Below are 22564 nucleotides of genomic sequence, written 5' to 3' on the forward strand. Positions count from 1 at the left end.
ATACATTGCACACATATTTTAGTTATTATAATTCATTGCCTGTGTGTCTAGAAAAGTATCAAATATTGAAAAAATCATGGGTTTTGCAATCAGAATTACTCAGGTTTGAATGTTGCCTGTTTTTTTTGTTTTTCTTTTTGTTTTTCCCAACTTTTAGGTTCAAGGGGTAAATGTACAGGTTTGTTACATGAGCAAATTGTGTGTTGTGGTTGTTTGGTGTAGAGGTAATTTTGTCTCTCAGGTAATCAGCATAATATCTGATAGGTAGTTTTTCCATCCTCATCCGCCTCCCACCTTCCACCCTCAAATAGACCCCAGTGTCTATTGTTCCCGTCTTTGTGTCCATGTGTACTCAATGTTTAGCTCCCACTTAGAGGTGAGAACCTGTGGTATTTGTGAAACCTGCCCATTTTAATAACTAGCTTATGAGCGCAGGCAAATTACTTGTTATCTGTGCCTCAGATTCCAGTATTCTCACTTTATAAAACACCAGTCATGAGGATTAAGTGAGAAGCATTTAATACATTGCCTTTAAGGTGGTAAACATTCAATAAATGCAATGGTTATGATTCTTGTTTGGTGGTGGAGACCATGGAGATGATGAAGATGGAGGAAGATTGTGATGGGTAGGAGGGATAGAAGTGATGGTGGGAGAGGTAAAGATAGTCGAGGTGGTGATGATGGTGGTGGAGGTAGTGATGGAGATGGTAGTCATATATTATTGACAGGGAAAATTCCATAGTAAACGTTATCTCAAACCTAACAAATATAAAATTACCTTCCTGTTTTCCTCTTCAAAACAGAATTTACCACCTGACATCTGCAGTTCTGTGAATCTTCTACTTTCTTCTCCTTATTTATTATAATTAGATTGTAAGGGCAAGTGCCATCATTTCAGTCATTTCATGATCATTCGCATTGCCAAGTCCATAACCTGAGCCATATACCTCACTGTGGAGAGAACTGCCCTCCTTTCTAATTGATCGACCCAAAATGAGTATATCTAAAATGATGCTTTTTGCTGTCTCTCCAGTCCTGCAAATTTCCAAACCTCTAGATGCCTCCAAAACAAAACTTAAGTACTTCCTATGGCATTAAGCATTATTCTCATTCTCCACTAATTCTACGCCTACCTTCCCAATAATAATTATTCCACTTCAGCCGGTAAATTACATTCATTTGGTTGTATGCCTTCACGCCACTCACATAAAATTTCTCATTGCCAGTCACAACAAAGAAAGCCTATTATTACACTTCTTTATATTTTATTTAGATTTCACTGTAGTAAATACTGTGGGTACAATAAATGTTTGTTGAGAGAGTGAATGGTATATAATTCAAATAATTGTAGTAACTAAGATTTGACATTCCAATATCATTTAAAAATTCTACCTAGCTGTTCCTGGAATTTTTCTTGATAATAAACATGTGACCATTCTAGTGATCTTTAATAATTCCAATTTTACCCATTAGGGTATCCTTATTTACTCAAAACAATTAAGGGATTTAAAATTCAGCTTTCTACCACAACATAGTTTCCTAACAATCTAAGGTACATTTAGTTGGTTCCTAAATAATTACACAGTTTCTACATATGTTGTATTTATTGCATACATTTTTCTCTTTACACTGAGATTTGCAAAAGTGATGACCTTGGGTCACAACACAATTATTTCTAATAGCAGATTATTCCTGCAATTCAGTGCTATTACTTTACATGTAGGTAATTATCAGAGTGTGGAACTCAGCCTAGGTTAAAACTAGATCTATTATCTAGTTAATTGGTGTTTATCCAGGTGATTAGTTCCTAATCATGTAGCAGTTATTTTAAGGGATTTTTCAAAAAAGCTTTAATTTATACTTTTGTAGCAACCAGGCAAAACGAATGGCAAATTGTTTCTAAGTAAATGCCATCTCAATAAAGATAATTTCCCCCAAGTAAAGTGTTCATAAATGAATATTTTTGTCCTCAAGGACAGTGTAGAGGCATTTTGAAATGCCTCAATTCACCTGGTCTCTGTTTTTTTTCCTCCAGGGTAAGCAGACAGAATGTAAGCTTACTTTCTCTGGCTATTTCCTGCATCCTAACTAAATAGAAGGATAAATTGGCTGATCTACATACCTGAATTAGTATTATATATTCTACTTTTTAGTTTGTTTCTGTTTTTTGTTTGATTTGCTTTTTATGGCTGCTGTCCAGATGAAGTTAAATTGTGTCACATCTCTGGAAAACAAAATAGATAACTGTTACATAAGACCTCTCTCCAGTTTTATGAAATTCATGCCTAAAACATTTTTGTTTTAGATATTGATTATAACTTCGGTTTCTAAATTAAAATCTGAAAATTGTATGGTAAAATATACCAATTTATCTGAAGGACCTAATTAGATGATTAATGTATCTGTGAACTTTTTTTTTATATTCTGTATGATAAATTGATCCTAAAATATCTGGGATGTTCAAGTCAGTAATGACACTTTTGCCCATTGGCACAGCCCGTAGAAACAAAACATTTTAGATGATTTGCTTCTTTTTTTCCTAAGGAGACTAGACTTGGGCATGGTTACGGGTTAAGTGAGGCCCAGAAAGGTTAAATGACTTGATTTTAGTTGCAAAATAAGGACTAGTGCTGAGTCTCCTAAATCCATTCTAGTGTTATCATTGCAATGCCATGTTTCTTTTTATGTATTAAAGTAAAATGACCTTGGTCATAAATTCAGATTTCACTTTAGAAACTATTTTTGGTTAAAAAAAAAAAAAAAAAGAAATAGAAACCTTGCATACCATCTTCAGGTCCTCAAAAAGATAACCATCTATTAAATGTTCTTGAGATTATGTTGTCTTGTGCATCAAGAATAAATCAATAACAGTGTCTTGAAGAATATAGTAATGTGAATTCTAGAGAATGCTGTGGGATCAGAGAATACTTCGAACAGTAATATTCAAACTACAGTGCATGAAACAGCATCATCACCTGGGAGCTTCTTTGAAATGCAGATTTGGAGGGCCCTTCCCAAACCTGCTGGATCAGAAACTCCGCTGGTGGGCCCAAAAATATTTTACCAGCGCTCTAGGTGATACTGATATACCATAAAATTTGAGAACCCTCTCACTTACATGACAACAGTGGTTCTCATACTTCAGCATGCATCGGAGTCACCGGAGTTTCTAATTCTAATAGGCAGAGTGGTTCCGAAGAATGTTAATTTCTAACAAGGTCCCAGGTGATCCTGCTGGGACTGATTTAGGGCCCACACTTTGGAAATCAGTTCACTGGAGTGTCTTCTCAGTTACAGTCTGACCCCTGATTCTCTTTCCTCATGTCAGCCCCCATAAAGGGGCTTTCAGGCAAGTCCATGTGAAGAGACCACCAAACAGGCTTTGTGTGAGCAACAAGGCTGTTTATTTCACCCGGGTACAGGCAGGCTGAGTCCGAAAAGAGAGTCATCGAAGGGAGATAGGGGTGGGGCTGTCTTACAGGATTTAGGTGGTAGTGGAAAAGAGAAAAGTAGGGTTTTTCTCTTATGGACAGGGGCGGGGGTCACAAGGTGCTCAGTGGGGGAGCTTCTGAACCAGGAGAAGGAATTTCACAAGGTTAATCGCTCAGTTAAGGCAGGAACCGGCCATTTTCACTTCTTTTGTGATTCTTCACTCGTTTCAGGCCATCTGGACATATACGTGCAGGTCACAGGGGATACGATGGCTTAGCTTGGGCTCAGAGGCCTGACAGGGGCCGTCTATTACTGGGTAGGTTAAGGGATGCTACTGTCGCATCTTGTGACACCTTACTGCTTTATGATGAAATGATCTATTCATATGCTTGTTTCATCCACTAGAATTAAAGCTTCCCTGGGCGAGGATCCATTTCTTGTTCATTACCTGTGTGGTCTTCTGTGTAGTAGATGTTTAATTCAAGCTGTGAATAGAAATGTACTATAATGAGAACTGGTCCTATGAGATACTATATGTATCTCTGGATGTCTGGCTGCAGCAGCTATGTGAAAATGTATTCTTCCAGAATGCAAGGCATAAAAGAATATCAACAGGGAAGAAGACAGGATCACATTCTCAGGGCTGTGACATATAGTTTTGTTTGTTCTTTGGGTGAAGAAAATGGTACTCACACTTATTCATCTAAAAGGAGAAGCATAGTTGAGTGCAAATAAAAGTCAGTTTTTAATCAGAAGACCTGAACTATCTCTATTCCCTTACGTACTCCTGATTCTTTCCTTTACCCTCTCGTACTCTACATCAAGCACTGAAACTGCTCTCAGCAAGGTCGCCAGAGAGCTCCTTAATTGCCAGCTCCAAAGGTCACTCTTCAGTTCTTTTTCCTTTTTGACCTTTGTCTTGTGCTTGACAGAGATGATTAGTCCCTTCTTGAAATTTTTTTCTCCTGCAGTTTCTGGGACATTGTTCTCTCCTGCTTTCTTTCTCTTGCTTTCAGACTATATCTTCCCAGTCTTCTGTTCCTGCCCTTTAATGTCGGTCTCCATAAGACTCAAATTGTGATTTTATTTTCTTACGATGCTTTATGTTTTGGGGAAATATCATTTATAATCTTTATCATTCACCTATATTTTTGATTCACAAATTGATATTTCTAACTCCCTGTCTCCTGATGCTCATACTTGTATAATTCAAATTATACAAAAAATACGAAGCTTATAGGCTATGTATTTATTCCTGGATTTCTGACTGGAATCTCAAATGTAGTTTTGCAGTTTAGACCCTACAACTCTAGAGAGGGTCATTCCCATCATAGTCTCTAAGAATGGCACATCCTGAACTTGTGCAGCGAACAACCTGTGCAGCCATTTACAGTGGTCATGATATCTGCCACATCACCAAATCCCTCCAAATATACCTGCTAAATTCTCTGTAGTTTGTTATTTTTATCTATATCCTTGTGGCCTTCAGCCTAGTTAAAACTGAAATTTTTCTATATGAAATTGTTAACTGATTTCTCTGCCTCTGGTCTCACCTCTCTTATCCATGGTCTTCACAGCCTCCCAAGGGATATCTTAAAATGCAGTTTTAATTAGATCATTCCCCTGCCCATAAATCTTGAAATGCATGGCATAGAAATTCTTTTGTGGTCTTTAGCTGCCTACCTCTCCAGCTTCACTCCCTTCTCCTCCGCTCGTTTTTTAAAAAAAATTATACCAGTGCTACTCAAAATAACTTGCAAACTTTTTATTACCAGTCCACAATTGAGATAAGAAACTTGAGCCAGAATATAAATCAATGTACTACTTCCTTTGTCAAGAGAGTTTGGCAATTAAAAGCAAAATACGATGAAATCGTTTGTTTAGTGACTCAGTTGATTTATACTCTGGTGAAAACTCTTTTCTTCTTACAGACTAATAGCAAACAGTTCACTGTCTGCTACAGACTGTATTTTGATCCACACTGCCCTATGCTTTAGCTTAAATTAACTACTCTTTTATCTCCAAATGCTCTGCTTTCTTAAGCTTCTGTTTCTTTGTACCTATTGTTTTCTCTACCTAAGATTCTCTTTAGATACCTTTCTTTTTCCCATCCCCACATTACCTGCCACCCTGCTACTGACCACCTTGTCTTTCTGTTCTCAGCCGTTTTTTGTTTTGTTTTGTTTTGTTTTTGAGACAGAGTCTCACTCTGGTGCCAGGCTGGAGTGCAGTGGTGCGATCTCAGCTCACTGCATCCTCTGCCTCGTGAGTTCAAGCAATTGTCCTGCCTCAGCCTCCCAAGTAGCTGGCACTACAGGCACATGCCACCACGCCCAGCTAATTTTTGTATTTTTAGTAGAGACGGGGTTTCACCGTGTTGGCCAGGATGGGCTCAATCTCTTGACCTCGTGATCTGCCTGTCGTGGCCTCCCAAAGTACTGGGATTGGAGGCATGAGCCACGGTGCCCAGCCAGTTCTCAGCCTTTTTAGCACTTCCATTAAAACACTTGCCAAATTGTATTGTAATGACTTTGTTTTTGCATGCCTGTATCTCCAGTAAACTCCTTGAGGGAAGAAATGACTTCTTGTCACCTCTAGACCTACAGTGCCTAAACCAGAAGTCAGCGCATAGTAGGTATTGAATAAATATTTATTGGATGTTGACAAGTGATCTTCCAGGTTTTGTGCAAGTCTTGTCAGAAAAACAAAATCACTGTAAGTGATTTAAAGAGAGGAAACCTAATACAAGGAATTGGCTAAGCAGGTAGTAGAAAACCGAGACACAGCACAGGGGATGGAGAGGCAACTCAAAGCACTAGCAACATAAGGAAGCTGCTCATATGCCTAGAGCTGGAGAAACAATACAGGAAAAGTGACATTACCAGAGCTCAGAAGCTGGAGCTTTCTAACAGAGATTAAACTAAAGTTAGAAATGCCAGGCAGAAAATTGGATTGTTGAAGAGGGAGCTAGCTATCCAGAGAAAACTGAAGCCACAGTAGAGATACAGCTGCTCTAGAAATGCCACCCAATGTAGTTGGAGAAGAAAAAAGACCTTGGCTTTTCTCTTCCTCCCACCTTCCAATATTCTTCCATTGCTTCCAAATGAACAATTAGGAGGGCAAGTAGTGTTGGGAAATGTATATCCCTCTGATACAGAAAGGACAGAAGAAAAGTGGAGAATAGACCTGACAGCAGATGGGCATATTACTGCACAGAAGGGTTCTGGCCTTGCATCTTCTACTCATAAACTATGTGACTTAATCAAATCACCTCATCTCCCCAAGAATCTATTTCTTCACCCCTGAAATGGAATTTATACGGCCTTCCTTGTTTGCCCTCACACTTTGGAAATTATATTACACGTGTTTGTCTTGAAGAATGTTTACATTTTAAAAAAATACCTTCTTTCCCCAGGAGAAAGATGAGTTTCTGATTATTAACTCAGAAATGGTGTCTTCCCATTACCACATTTATGCGATAATAGAAAATATTATTCTTATTCTGACATCTTCTGAGAATATTCTTAGTAAAGTCTTCCCTGTTGAGAAACCTGTATCTTTACAAATGAACACATACCATGCTACCACAGAGATACAAAAATGATGCCAGGCTGGGATGGCCTGAATTCTGTCCTCCCTAAATTCTTATATTGAAGCCCTAATCTCCAATGTGATGGAATTTGAAAATGGAGACTTTGGAAGATAATTTGATTTAGATGAGGTCATGAAGATAGGGCTCTCTTGAGAAGATTAGGACTTTTCTAAGTAGACACATCAAAGAGCTTGCTGGCTCTTTCTCCCCGCCTTGGGAGGACACAGCAAGAAAGAGGTTGTATTAGGCTGTTCTTGCACTGCTATAAATAAATACCTGAGACTGGGTAACTTATAAGAAAATTGATTTAATTGGCTCACAGTTCTGCAAGCTGTAGAGGAAGCATGGTGGCATCTGCTTCTGGGGAGGCCTCAGGAAGTTTCCAATCATGATGGAAGGCAAAGGGGGAACAGGCACATCACATGGAAGAGTGGAAGAAGGAGAGAGAGACAGTGCAGGGGGAGGTGGCACACATTTGTAAATGACCAGATCTCAGGAGAACTCACTATCACAAAGACAGCACTAAGCCATGAGGGATCCGCCCCCATGATCCAAGCACCTCCCACCAGGCCCCATCTCCAGCACTGCAGTTTACAATTCAGCATAAGATTTGGAAAGGGACAAATATCCTAACTATACCAGAGGCTGTCTACAAGCCAGTAAGAAGGCTGTCACCAAGAACCGACCCTGCTGGCACCTTAATTTTGGAATTGTAGCCTATAGAACTGCGAGAAATAAGTGGCTGTTGGTTAAGCTACCTAGTCTGGTATTTTCTTATGGCAGTGCAAGCTGACTAAACACTGGTTTTGTAAAGTAATGAGTATTACTTCTGTTTTGACTAAAGTTGATGGAGATGCTTACTAGCAGAGTAGATGGATTGAAACAGGTCATGATGCTGGCAATGGGGCATTAAGTACACGTCAGATTGAAATGGCTTTCCACATTGCACTAGATCCTTCCTCAACCCAGGTTGGAAGTTATTTAAACTTGAAAGACCCACAAGCATATTGAATTCTCTTAAACTCAAGGACCTTTCACACTGAGAGTGTTTAAAGTTTAAATTGCCTCCCACAGGGTCCAAGTCATCATCCAATGCATGACGGGTTTCTTTGAACACTTCTATAGTCATTATGAGTCCATATCATTTCAAAAAAGAAGGGACAGCAACATTAGTTTTCATGCTAATTTTCCTGTTCACTCAACTAATATCTAATGGATTGCTAGGATTTGTAAAACACTCCAGTTATTTTAACTGTAAACCTAACGTTTCCCTCAGGAAGCTTGTACCCAGCATAAACTGTCATGAAGAAGGAGTACTAATACAATATTAGAAAAGTTGTAAGGAAGAAAAGTTCACTTCCTGCTTGAGAGTTAGGCGTGGAAGGCTCATGGGAAAATTAGCATCTGACTGGACAATTAAGGAGTAGGGAAGCACTGGGCTCAAGATGAGGGAACGTGACAGTTCAATGCAGGGGAAAGTCTGTATACAAAAAAATCTTAAATGGGATTATTAAGTATTCTTGTTTGCCTCGAGCAGAAGTATGAGGTAAAGGAAGTTTAGAAGTAAGGAATGAGGTTGAAAAGGTAGATTGGGTTCATAATAACTAAAGGTTTTCAATAAAAGATTAAGAAATGTAGACTTTAACCTTCTGGTCATGGAGAGCCATTGCATATTTTTGAGAGAGAGAAATATGATGTGGCTACTGTGAGCCGTATCATTTAGATCTCACTTGAGAGCTGGGAGAAAATGGCCATCTTACCTTGGTTTCATACACTGGGAAGGGGGTCCGAAAATTTTTCTTTAAAGGTTCAGACAGTAAATATTTTAGGTTTCGTGTATCACAAAATTTATTTTACAACTACTCAACTCTGCTGCTGTAGCTAGAAAGCAGCCGTAAATAATGTATAAATGAATGAGCATGACTGCGTTCCAGTAAAATTTTATTTACCAAATTAGATGGCAGACCATATTCATCCCATAGAACATACTTTGGGGATTCCTGCACTAATGGGTAAAATGAGACTATTTTGCTGTTGATTTTTGTTTATATGTTTCATTGTCTTTGTTATAGCTGTGTTTGCAGTTTTTATTCTTGTTATTCCAGTTGTGGCATTTACTTTATCAGTCATTAACAAGACACTAAAACAAATATGACCACTCGCACACGTGAGAAAGTGAGAAATGGCATAGAGATAGCTTGAAGCCAGTTAAAAAAGGATCATGGAAGATATTAACAATAGCTAATATGTATATGGCTTCTACCAAATATTTGCTACATATTAGTGTGTTTCACACTTAAAATAGCATTACGAAGTGAGTTTTATTATTGTCACTCTTTGCCAGTGATAACAATGTGCCACAGAAATTTCAAGTGACTTGCTCATGGTCACATAGTTTACAAAAAGCAGCACAGCTAGGATTTGAACCCAGACAGCCTAGCTCAGGATGCGGCCTTCAGAAACTCTTCGCCTTGCTGTCTTTTAATAAGTTAAAGGTGATTTTATCAAATAATTTAGCTGAAATAAAAGGCTTGACTGGGACTCCTCAAGAATTTGCCAAAGCCTATGGACACTGTGCACTTACTCTAGATTGTCTGTTCTACATTCTGAAGTATCGTTGACTGACTCTAGTGTTCCGTGGGAACATTTGATTATCTTGAAATACAGAGACCTTTTTCACTCAAAAGATTTCTTTAAAATTTAGATGTCTTTTTCAGCATCAAAAATAAGTGGAATTTCCATATAATTGAACTTTTTTTTTCCCAAGTGCAAGACTTCTGGAGCTCACCATGGTCTTAACCACATTATATAATAAGCAGTAACTTTTTTCATCTCTGCTTAATGTTTTCTCTGATGTGGGAAAATGTATCATCAGATTAGAAAGTTGAGGATTTTAGGAAATTAAGGGAAATTCCAAGGTAATAATAAATTGGGAAATAAATTATTTTATATTGCCATTAGGGTACAAAGTATACAACTAAGGATCATAGTTTAGACTAATGAGAATTTTCAGAATTAATATCCAATCAAATTCTGGTATAATCCAAGATAGCATAGTCAAAACCACTAAATTACTGTACTGTGTAGCAATGAACAGTAATTCTATGTTGACTTATCCTTAATTTATTTTTTAAGATGGGTTTCTCTTTGATTTGGAACAAAAGAAAAATGTAGTGCGGTAAAAATCTTTGGATTTGGACAGACCTGTTTTTGAGTCTTGACTCAGTGCTTCGCTGTGTATTGAAACTAAGTGAAGATCTTCAACTTTTCCATTCATGATCAATCTACAAAAATAAAAACTATAATGAATAACATACAAGGTTTCTTGAGAGATTAAGTTTTCTTTTTGAAAACCTGTGACCTGATTAAGATGCTTGAAATGATATTTGTCTATTTTCTTTACTTTAAATTTGAATGGAAGTTTGGCATTTTAAAAAACTTCAGGTGATATAGGAGTATAATTTTAAGCTGCTTTATAGAACACGAGTGTCCATATATTTAATTAAACATTCAAAAATTAGTTAAAATTAATGAACTTGGCAGAGAAAACTACTTGGTACATAATCCAGAAAATTTTACTATTGGAACTAAGCATGGCTTTCCAAACTGTGGACATATTTTCTCAAGGGATTCTATGTATCATGGCTTCAAGATATTTTTTGTGTGTGCCTCAAAATGGCTGAAGGCATTTTAACTGTGCATCTGAGAGTGTCTTACATATTTTTTGTACACCATTTTATCTATATCTTTGGACATTTTACGTTTCTGTGTAAGTAAAACTTCCATGAAAAATCCTTTCGTTACCATATTATCGTTATGTAGATAAGAAAATGAAAGAGAAGCCAAATTGAAGCTGTGAAAGGGAATGTGCGCCCTCTAGTGACCCATATTTATTTCTCCCAAGGACATTTGTAGCGTTTTGATTTCATCATTTTAAATAAACTTTACATTTGATTTTAAAATATATGACTCAGGATTTTCAACTTGAGTATATTATATTGTATGATCATAGATTTATTACTATGACAAGATTTCATCTATCATTTGAGAGAAAATTTCTATTAACCTGTATTAAGGTGATTTTCTTGCACAGAAGTGTGTTTCAAAGGGACTTTCAATTTATTGAAAATGAAAAATAGGCTTTAGGCATCTGTGGCTTAGCAGCATTTTATTTCCCACCCTCTGGGTCATGCAATTTTTGCCCACATGTTTTCACACTCCTTGGCTTTATAACTAATTCCTCTAATATAGCAGTATCTGACATGACATTTTAGAATTTGTGGGGGTTTCTTACCTTTTAATTTTTAAGGTTGTTTCTCTCAAAGATACATAAACAAAACTTATAAATGTGACATCTGTTCAACCATGTCATACTTTAGAAATAAATCTTACCAATGAATTTTGAAATGATTAAGATTTAATACCACATTAAGGTAGGAAGATTATTTTAACATCATTTCTACCTACCAGATGTCAAAATATTGTAGGTAAGTTTTACTTTGGGCGGAGAAGCGATATTTTACAGCAGTTTTATTCTCTTCAGTGCAATCAACGATTCTAGGGGTGCAAAGACAAATATCAATACCAAATAACTCAGATATTTTTGGCATTAATAGCTTAAAATATTAAATCATTGGATTTGTATGCAAGGGCATGTATTTTAAATAGCGGAATTTTTAAACATTAAGTACGTAATTTGGTATGCCATAATTGATAGTAAAGAAGATGTACAATTTTAAGGACAATATTTTGTGTTTGGACTAGAATTCAGCTTTTGAGGCACATGTTAAATAGGCATATTTTAGGACAAGGTAAACGCTATAGAAATTGATTTTTTAGTATCTTTTAAAGATGCATTTCAGTGCAATCTGAAATCATTAAATTTTACTGTACTGAAACATATTATTTTATGAGTGATGTGCTTAAAATTACACATATAAAACTAGGAATACATTTGAGACCGTGCAAATATAAGGAAAAATAGGTTTTTGATAAGATTGTTAATATAGCAGTTTCTACTACCTGAAGACAGAGTCCTTTCTCATCTGTCATACTGTTCCAGGTGCTGTGTAAACCACTGAAGAGTTTGTAGGCTTTTTATTATAACTGGGAATTAAAACATCTTTCGATTTTATTTAATTTGATTGCTAGATGAATAGACTAATGTAAGTGGAATATCAAAGGCACAATATAAGCAAAGCTGATCTCAGTTTTGTGTCTTGAGTCAAAACATCTTTAATTAGAGAGGTAAGTAAACATATTTACAAGTAATTTTTTAAAAGCATTTGTATTGTAGACCTGGAAAATCTGAGACAGGTCTCAGTTAATTTGGTTGATTTTGCCTATTCCTAGTTACTCGGGAGGCTGAGGCACGGGAATTGCTTGAACCCCGGGGGCAGGGGTTGCAGTGAGCCAAGATGGTGCCACTGCACTCTAGCCTGGGCGATAGAGTGAGACTTTGTCACAAAAAAAAAAAAAAAAAATTATTTTGCCAAGGTGGAATTCTCGTGCCTGTGACACAGCCTCAGGAAGTCCTGAGGACATGTGCCCAAGGTGGTTGGGGTGCAGCTTGGTTTTACATATTTTAGGGACGCATGAGGCATCAATCAAGTACATTTAAGAAATACATTGGTCCGGAAAGGCAGGACAACTGGGTGGGGGTGGGGGCTTCCAAGCTCTAGGTAAATTGAAACATTTTCTGGTTGACAGTTGGTTGAGTTTGTCTAAAGACCTGGGATCAATAGAAAATAAATGTTTGGGTTGAAATAAGACATTGTAGGGACCAAAGATTTATCATGCAGATGAAGCTTTTAGCTAGCAGGTTTCAGAGAGAACAGGCTGTAAAATGTTTCTTATCAGCCTTAAAGTCTGTGTTAATGTGAACGCCAGAGAGGTATAATGAGGCATGCCGACCCCCACTTCCCTTCATGGCCTGAATCAGTCTTTCAGGTTAAATTTTAAGAGCCGTGGCTGAGGAGGAAGTCCCTTTGGAGGGGGAGTTAGACTTTTAGTTTTGCTTTACAGTATGTTTTTACTTCAAGACCAGTTTGATAACAGCTTTTAAATTTTTACAATTTAAAGCAAGATGTCGATGAAGATCGAATAAATTAATTTACACAAGAAAACACCAAAAAGATAAATATTAGGAATTAAAACCTGTCGTGCCTGATTTTCAGTTCAGCATATGTATGTATATGTGTATATATATGTGTGTGTGTGTGTATATATATGTACATATATATCTCTTTTTTTTTTTCTTTGTTTTGAGACTGAGTCTCGTTCTGTTGCCCAGGCTAGAATGCAGTGGCACAGTCTTGGCTCACTGCAACCTCTGCCTCCTCAGTTCAAGCAATTCTCCTGCCTCAGCCTCCCGAGTGGCTGGGATCATGGGCACCCACCGCCACAGCCGGTTATGTTTTGTATTTTTAGTAGAGACGGGGTTTCGTCATGGTGGCCAGGCTGGTCCAGAACTCCTGACCTCAGGTGATCCGCCCGCCTCGGCCTCTCAAAGTGCTGGAATTACAGTCAGGAGCCACCATGCCTGGCCCTCAGCTCAGTATATTTTTAAACACACGTTTGCTGTACATTTAAAGCACACTCAAACATACACACACAAACACGTATCACATATTACAAAAGACAAGACAGTCATGTGGCCCTATCTTTCCCCCTTCCACAGAGGGAGGCACACTTTATACAAACGTGTATGTGGTGTGTGTGTGTGTATACAAACTATCTTGATTTGGAGAGGGAGCTATTTGTCTAAATATTAACTTGTTTTCTTTTGGTTAAACAGGATTTCCCCTTTAATAATATTCTGTAATTACAAAAATATAATAGTTACCATGTAGTCAATGCACCTCAAAGTCCTAAAAATATTTTTAGAACTAATAGGATTTGGCCAGGCGCGGTGGCTCACGCCTGTAATCCCAGCACTTTGGGAGGCCGAGGTGGGTGGATCACGAGGTCAGGAGATCAAGACCATCCTGGCTAACGTGGTAAAACCCCTTCTCTACTAAAAACAGAAAAAATTAGCCTGGCGAGGTGGCGGGCGCCTGTAGTCCCAGCTACTCGGGAGGCTGAGGCAGGAGAATCGCCTGAACCCGGGAGGCCGAGGTTGCAGTGAGCCAAGATGGCGCCACTGCACTCCAGCCTAGGCGACAGAGCGAGACTCCATCTCAAAAAAAAAAAAATAGAATTTATACTGAATTTCATTTGATATTTTTATAAGACCTATTTGATGCAAATTTAATTTGTATACTACTATTCGATTTTTTTTAAAGCAAATGCCATATGGAAACAAGCAGAGAGGGACAAGTTTTCCCAGAAGGAAAGTCGAAAGGGGAAGAGTAGAGAGAGGCTGATCCAGAAAACCTTCACAGACGATGTGTATCTTGAACTGAGTCTTGTAAGATGAATAGTAGTTCATCTTCACGTGGTTGGGATTTAGGTCAGGAGAGCACCTGTATAGTAATATGGAATTAAAATGTCTTCTCACTTTCTAAAACTGAAGAAGAAAGGTGATTTTTAAAAATATAGCAAAGTTGGAAAATCTTACCTCCAAAATTATTTCTTCCTTAATATCAACAAAAAATAATTATAGTTTTATTCCTATTAATATTAAAACTTGCTTCCTAGCTCATTAAAATATACATTAAGAATTGGTTTGATAAGTGATCTGGTCTAGGCCTAGAGCCCTGGGGCCCTGCAATGGTTAATGTATTTCACAGGCATCAGCATTTTACTTTCAGGTTTCTAAGGATGAGGCTCATAAGTTTTTATAAAATTCTACACGCTAAGATGTTTAAATACGCAAAATGGCCATTCATAAACCTAGTTCACTAATCAAATTAGTTAAGTTTGGGAGCTTGGAGGACTTCCACTTTCAAAGTTTACACATTTGGGACTCATGAGTTCTAACTGGTATCTTGAAAGTGACTGAATTAAAATTTATGTAAATGTGTCATCGTAGTTTAATCAGTTATGTGACAGTCACTGTAAAGAAAATTAACAGAACACAGTCAGTGCCCATCAGGAGGCTCTTCTGACATAATTAGCACAGTTATGTAGCACTAATTCCATATAATGTTTTACTATTGACAATTCAAAATTGACAACTTCTTAAATGGCAAACATTTCTCTAGTTCTTTGAGATGTTTTTATGTGTTTTTGCCTTTAAATTTATTTTAAACATTTATATATACACACAGGCATCTCCCAGTATTTACCATAGGGGATGTAATTAATCTAATTTACATCATTTTTATGGGACATTCAACTGGATGACGTTGAGTCTATTTGTACAATACTGAGAAAAATTGTCACTGTCTGAATATTTGGTATTTATGCCCCATGCTTTTGATATTTTGAAACTTCCAAATAATGGAAGGTCTTTTTGAAGAACTGTCTTGGTTTAGTAATACACTTCTGCAAAGAAAAAAAAAATCAAAGACTTACTTGCCCTGTACAATGGGACTTTACAGGTTTTAATTTCAGTGGTTTCTGATGAGTGTATTTGCAAAGGAGTAAAAATTGTCACTTTACTGCTAATCATAAATAATAACAAACTGAGGTTTTAAGATATACTTGAAGAATAGAAGACAGAATATTCATCAATAATCAAAGAAATAATCATTTTGTGAACAGAGAATGAAGTTATTTTTTATTAGCTAAAGGAGATTTTAAGCTAGGTAAAGAGAAACTGCATTTAAGGGATAGAGTCTGTGATAACATACAGAAGTATGTTAAGTACAGAGTTCAGTATGTGAGGAAGGTAAGTTAAACACTAAGGAATATATTAATGGGCTGATCCCAAAGGTGTAGGGGCCCATTATGAGCAACTTATGATATATAAGTTCATTAACAGTGGTTTTATGTGAGTTGTTAAAGTGGGAAAAAAGAATTATTAGAAATGAGTAATCTTATGAAGAAGCAAAAAGACATGTACAGAATCCAAGATTGAAGATGGCATTGAAAATAAGTCTTCAGTGTTTTCCGTGAGGGTTTTAAAGGAGGTAACTGAGTTACATCTGAATGATACATTTCATTCCTGATTAAATACCCAGGCTCATGTAGTGCAAAGTATGATAGAAAATGCCATCTGCAAAGCCCTGGGAAGAGTAGATAGCACCCAATTTATAAGCATGAAGACATTTAAATCAGAGGAGCCTGTTCATTTACCATACATCTCAGCAAAGATATCTGAAGATTTAGTAGCAGTGAAATACATGAAAACTACAGGACAAACCACAAAAAGTGATGAAGCGATAGTTGTTAAATTGATAAGGAATAAAATAAACATGCAACTGCTTCTTGGAAGTCAGGGTCTGAGTAGGATCCAGGAAGGAGACTGTGTTCATTGTGCATTGAAAATGTCACTGAACCTAAGCGTTGGATGTAGGCCATTGGCACCCAGAGTACTTGGGAGGCCTTTGAAACCCTGCCTGTGCTTCCCCTTCACCCTTCCATCCTCATTGCTGGCATGAAGAGATGAGGCTATCTACTGGCAGAATATTGGAGATAAAACAGTGCTAGTAGCTGCCAATTAACTCCCAGAACTTTAAGAGATGGTGGTGCATGTTAAGTATCAGAATATAGGCTGACTGCGCATTATGTTTGGACAAAAGGAGTTTTAGTAAGGAAATCAGAGATGTTTGAAGGAAGAAGTCCAAATGGAAGCAACATAAAATAAATATAAATCTAAGATTAGGTTAGGAAAAGGTCAGAGCTTGAATCATGTAAGAATTGGGTTCAGTTTCCACCTATTTCTCATGAAATCAAGATATCACAATAATGATAGAAAAAAAAGGGAAGAACTCCAACAGTTGAGAAGAGTCCAGACTCATTAATATGTTTCTTTGTTCCATTTCAGAAAGGAAGTGTAACATACTAACCTCTGTGCTTATGAATAGGTTATTTTCCTTAGTCGAAACACACTCCTCACCACTGCCCTAGCAAAATTTGAAATTGCCTTTTTAAAAATCTGTAAATCAGAAAACGAGTGTAATCACTCTCCACACGGTCTTGGTGTAAAAGGTAAGTTCACGAACTGTATGCAATCCCCTTCCAAATTTATAAAATCAGACCAAAAATTGAATGAGGAAAGCCCTTTCTGTAGAATTTCACATCCTGTTGTTTGAATTGATTTGAATTATCAGAATTACATGCCAACTGGTGTCCAGGCCTCCCTTAAAATCTTCACAGACAGAGAAGCAAACAGACAGTTACCATGGTGCTGATTCCACAAAGCCTTCATTGTGTGGAGATAACCAATACACTTGGTAGAGCCTCTAGGCTAGAAGCTGATTTAATCCTAATTTACAGAGAAGGTGTTTTTTGATTATCCTCTTAAAAAGACCAGTGTGAGCTGAGCCCCAGTTCTGTGTCTAAACCATTTTTATCTTGTCAAACAAATGCTTCATTAAACCAAATTATTTGATAATGTGGACTAATGCATTCTCGTCTCTGTTCTTTGTGGAGTTAATGGCATGTCTGGCACATAGTAAGCACTTAGTATATACTTTATGAAGGGGAAAAAAGACATTGTTTTAAAAGGAAACATATAATTTTGCATTTTTCAGGAAAATACACCTCTAAAAGTGTTATAAGATTTATTTTTGAATGAAAATTATTTACTTTCCAACTAAATAAGAAAGAAAAGCTACTTTTTTCTGCAGTGAATTGGAGGTGGCGGTATAACAGTTACATTGACATGTTATAAGAGCAGAAAGGCTCTGATCCCTTTCCTTCCTCCTTATTACGGGTCATGGCAGACATTCCTATAAGAAAAGATAGGTTAACAAAATAAAAGCATGAGATATTTATCTAATAAAAGTTTTAGGTGACATGGGAGCCTTCAGAAATGAAGACACAATGACCCAAAGGAAAACTGTCTATTTAGATTTGATAAAGAGTAGACAACCATGTAGGAATGTGATTGGACAAAAAGGGAATGATCTAATAGCAATAGACTGGGGAAAACCAACCAGGCCTGTCTGTATAGAATTCCTTCCTCTTAGACATGGGGTAGGACCCCACTTGAATGAGGGTCTTATGACCTACTATCAAACAGAGGTATGTCAGGTAATTTTTTATGGCTAGCTTCTGGAGAGAAAGATGGGGGAAATACAGAGTTATAATTCCGGTTTTTATGCCTGGCGTTGGAGGAGAGGGTTTTTGGTTTCTATGACCTACCTTGAAGAAGAATTCTGGTTACTATGACTCACTTCAGGGAAGAATGTGGAGTTAAAGACACGAGGGGAGGAGAACGTCAGAGAGAACTCGGTTCTGAGGCTGCTTCTGAGGCCTTCCAATGTTCTTTAGCTCACACTTTCAGCATGCCAAAGTGCCATACTTTGGGGTATCATTTTCTGAGCCCCTACAGTGTGCAAACAAGAGCAATGTCAATTTTGTGCCTAGTAGAAATCTTTCTCCAACACAGGCTTTAGCAAATTTCTTTCAGCCATGATGTCAGCCTAGTACCTTGAGCCACGTTTGGGTTTCAGGGACCTCTAAGTAGAAGTGAGCAGTCTTTCCTACAGATAGTCTAAATCAAAAGAGGGTGAGACTAGAGAGATTAAATTCAAAGCGTGAATTTGAAAGTGACTGGTGGATATTCCCATCTCACATTTATGAGTCAGAGGGTATCTGATGTATAATTGAGTCAGACAAATCAATTTCACCAAAGTGGCCCAAATGCATTATACTAAAAACTAAGTTTTCAAAATATTTATGGAAGAGTCAGTGAAGGATTTTATTCCATTGGAGGAGGAACAAGAATAAAGAATAGCTCTGAATTACTTTAGAAAATATGAAGGGAAATTTGTTTCTACAAGTACTTGAATAAAAGACAAAGTAGAATATAGAGTTAAGGGGTCTATGAAGGTCAGATTAGAAAGGATCATATTGAAATTTTGTTCTTTATTCTAAGAAAAATGAGAAAGTCTTTGAGGGGTTTTACGAATGAAGGTAACATAATCAGATATGTTTTTACTACTGTATATCTCAAGATAGCTAGAAGAGAATAATTTGAATGTATCTAGTATAGACAAACATTTAAGATGATGGATATCCCAAGTACACTGATGTGATCTTTACAAATTATATGGATGTCTTAAATTATCACATGTACCCTCAAACTAAGTACATCTTTTATGCATCAATTAAAAAAAGAAATGAAAATTTTCCCAGTAGTACGTAAAATAGAGGGTTCTGTAAATACTGCCCAGAGGCCAAGTGAAAAGCTATTGCAGCATTTTTGGTCACATTTAATGGCAACACAAATTTGGGTTCTGGCTATGGAGACAGGAAGAAGCATACATATTCAGGAGATAGAGAATGTCTGTGTGTGACAGATAGACTTTGCAATACATTAAACATAGGAAGGAAGAGGAGAGAGGGTTTTAGTTGGTTTGCTGTAACAAAATACCATACACTGGGTAGCTTATAAAGCACAGAAATTTATGTCTCCCAGTTCTGGAGTTTGGGAAGTTTAATATCAAGGAACCAGCAGATTTAGTGTCTTGTAAGGGCAGGCTTCCTGGTTCATACGTGGTACTCTCTCACTGTGCCCTCACATGGTGGAAGAGAACGCTGATCTCTTCAGATCATTTTAAGAGTACTCATTTCATGCAGGGCTCTACCCTCTTGACCTAATCACCTCCTGAATACCTCATCTTTTAATACCATCACATTGGGAATTAGTCTTCAACATATGAACTTTTGTGGGGCACAAATTTCAGTCCGTAGCAGAAATGAAGATAACAGATATGAGGGGTGGTGATGCTAATTACTGATCTGGGGAATACTGATAGAGTACTAGTTTGAGGGAGAAGATCAAACATTAAACCTTGGCATATAATGTTTAAGGAGATTTTGCAGCATGCAAGTGGAGACATGCAAAAGGCAGATGGTTTTCTAGCTGTGGAATTCAGAAGAAGTGCCTGAATTAGAGATACACATATCAGAATCATTGATAAATAGATTGTAATTCAAGGCATGATCAAATCTAGTACGTAATGATAGAGTGGAGGAGGATGGACCTGCAAAGAAAAAATTACTAATGGTCATAGAAATAGAAGGCAAATTAGAATAGAGTGGCATCATGAAGCCAAAGGAAGAAAAATTTCAAAAGGATAGTGTGGTAAACAGTGTTAACTGTAGTTCCAGCTACTTGGGAGACTGAGGCAGGGGAATCCCTTGAACCCAGGAAGCAGAGGTTGCACTGAGGCCAGATCGCACCACTGCACTCCAGCCTGGTGACAGAGTGAGACTCCGTCTCAAATAAATATTAGAAAATGGATGGACTCAGATGCTCGAGCAAAAGTAAGAGAATAAAGTTCAAAATGTAGGTAGTGGGAATGATTTTAATTAAAAGAAGGCTACACATGCAGATCTGATGGTGTTTGGAAATAGGGAGTGAAAAAGTTCTACTCTGATAATTCTACTTGTTTCTATAAGGTAGAGAACAAGATCATCTGCTGAGAGAGCTGCAGAAAGAGGATGGGCCAGACCTTTGAAGGTTTTAAATAGTTCCTGTAGAGACTCAGAGCCCAACTTGGGGTGGGGGGGGAAGTATGGCAGGATGCTAGGTTCATTTGAGGGTGTTGATTATTGCCTTAGTTTGGGTTGCCCCAAGATTAGATCTGAAGAGAAGGATTTAGATGCAAGCAGTTTATTTGGAAAGTGACCCTAGGAATCAAAGTAGGGAAGTGAGATAAGAAAAATAAAGCAGCCAATAAAGGATGGCACACATTTAGGGATCAGGTTATTGCTGGAAGGAACTGGAGCTCAATCATGCAATGAACCCTTTGAAACACTGTGTGTAACATACTTCAGTATTGTCTAACTGAGGGGCAAGGGAGCTGGGATATTGATCCACCAATTCCAAGCTCTCACTGGTTAAGGGTCACCCCTGAAGTATTAACATTCCAGCATTCCTCTGTCCAATATATTGGCAAGTAGATGCTTGCAAATTGAGAGACACAAGAAATTTTATGTTGGGCCAAAGCAAAAATGAAAATGTTTTAAGACATTGTGATGATAAATATGCATAAATGATGCACTCGTTTGGGTAGGTAACCAAATGACCATAGTAGGAGAGTATTTATTCAAGGAGTTAACATCGCTGAAGAGAGTGTGAGAGGAAGACTTTTACAGCATGTAATTGTACTCTATATTTTAATCAACATTATGAATGAAGAAATAGAAATCTGATAAACTTGTGGATAAAAAATATAGGAAAGATAAAAATCATATATCACACAATAAAAATCCATAAACATTTATAATGCATACACAAATAACTTATTGACATTCAATGACATGGAATTTAGAGGAATCAAGATCCCTAGTCTCTTAATTTCAAGTTGGATAGCCTTGATAAATAACAACTCAATCTGTATGCTATGAACCATCCCCTTTTTGATGTGGAAGGACATGATGGTGAACTAGGTAAATTAAGTTTCTGATTCATGGTACTGAGGTCAATTAACTTAATTTCTCTGAAGCGCCATCTCATCCTATGGGCAGTTGGAATTGGTGATACCTAACCAAAGAATTTTGTAAGAATATAAAATGAGAATATGTTTTTGTAAGGGCTTTGTGTTCCATTAGGTTCTGTATCTGTTTAATTTTAAAACAATAGCCTGCAACTAATGTGAGAAATTCTAACAGGTTTATATGATTCAGAGTCCCGAAACTGGAGTTCAATAGACCAGGTCACAAGTTTCTGATAGTAATTAGGTTGTGATATAACTGGTTTAATGATAGTTTATGTGAAAACATTCTAGAAGTTTTAACTCAATTCAACTGCAATGTGAGTTGAAAGTCTAATATTGAAGTGAAAATATTTCTGGAAATCATGGGCTATATCAATGAAAGTATCATAAACCAAAAAGATAATTGTCTATGCTTCCCTATTTTTACTACACACTACGGATATGTTTCCCTTAAGTACCAAACTTAAGGAAACTAAGATACCAACAAACCATAGAATATTCGCTGAAGTGACTAAGCATAGGGTAGGCTGACGATCAGGTATCCACTGTTGAATTTAAAGAGCTGATTTCAAATATTTATAATTTTGTATCCTTTTGCCAATATCTTTCCAACTACTCTCTACCCCCACCAGCTCCTGGAAACTAACGTTGTCTTCTGTTTCTTTGAGTTTGATTTCTTTTAGATTCCACATGTAAATGAGATCATGTCATATTTGAGACATGTCATATGTCTTTGAGATATGTCATATGTATTTGAGACATGTAAATGAGATCATGTCATAACACCTGGCTTATTTCACTTAACATGATTTCCTCCAGGTTCATATATGTTGTTGCAAATGAAAGGATATTCATATTCTTAAAGGCTTAATACTATTCCATTAGACACTTGGGTTGATTCCATATTTTGGCTCTTCTGTACCTAAATCACCTGATTACAATGAATAGTTTATCCCTGGTGACTCTGAAGATTTCTGAAAAAAAAAAAAAAAAAAAAAAAGTTTGAAAATAAATATTATCTTTTTGTTCTAATTCACATTCC

The 22564-nt window shown here is 37.1% G+C and overlaps 1 protein-coding gene across 1 annotated transcript in view; it reads left to right on the top strand.

The window, feature by feature from the left end:
• DMD (dystrophin) overlaps positions 1 to 22564 on the top strand; it is a 2170472-nt gene that overhangs the window by 697948 nt on the left and 1449960 nt on the right. The gene's annotated exons all lie outside the window — the stretch shown is intronic.

This window comes from Colobus angolensis, unplaced genomic scaffold (genome assembly GCF_000951035.1).
Source record: "Colobus angolensis palliatus isolate OR3802 unplaced genomic scaffold, Cang.pa_1.0 Scaffold434, whole genome shotgun sequence".
NCBI classification, from domain to species: domain Eukaryota; kingdom Metazoa; phylum Chordata; class Mammalia; order Primates; family Cercopithecidae; genus Colobus; species Colobus angolensis.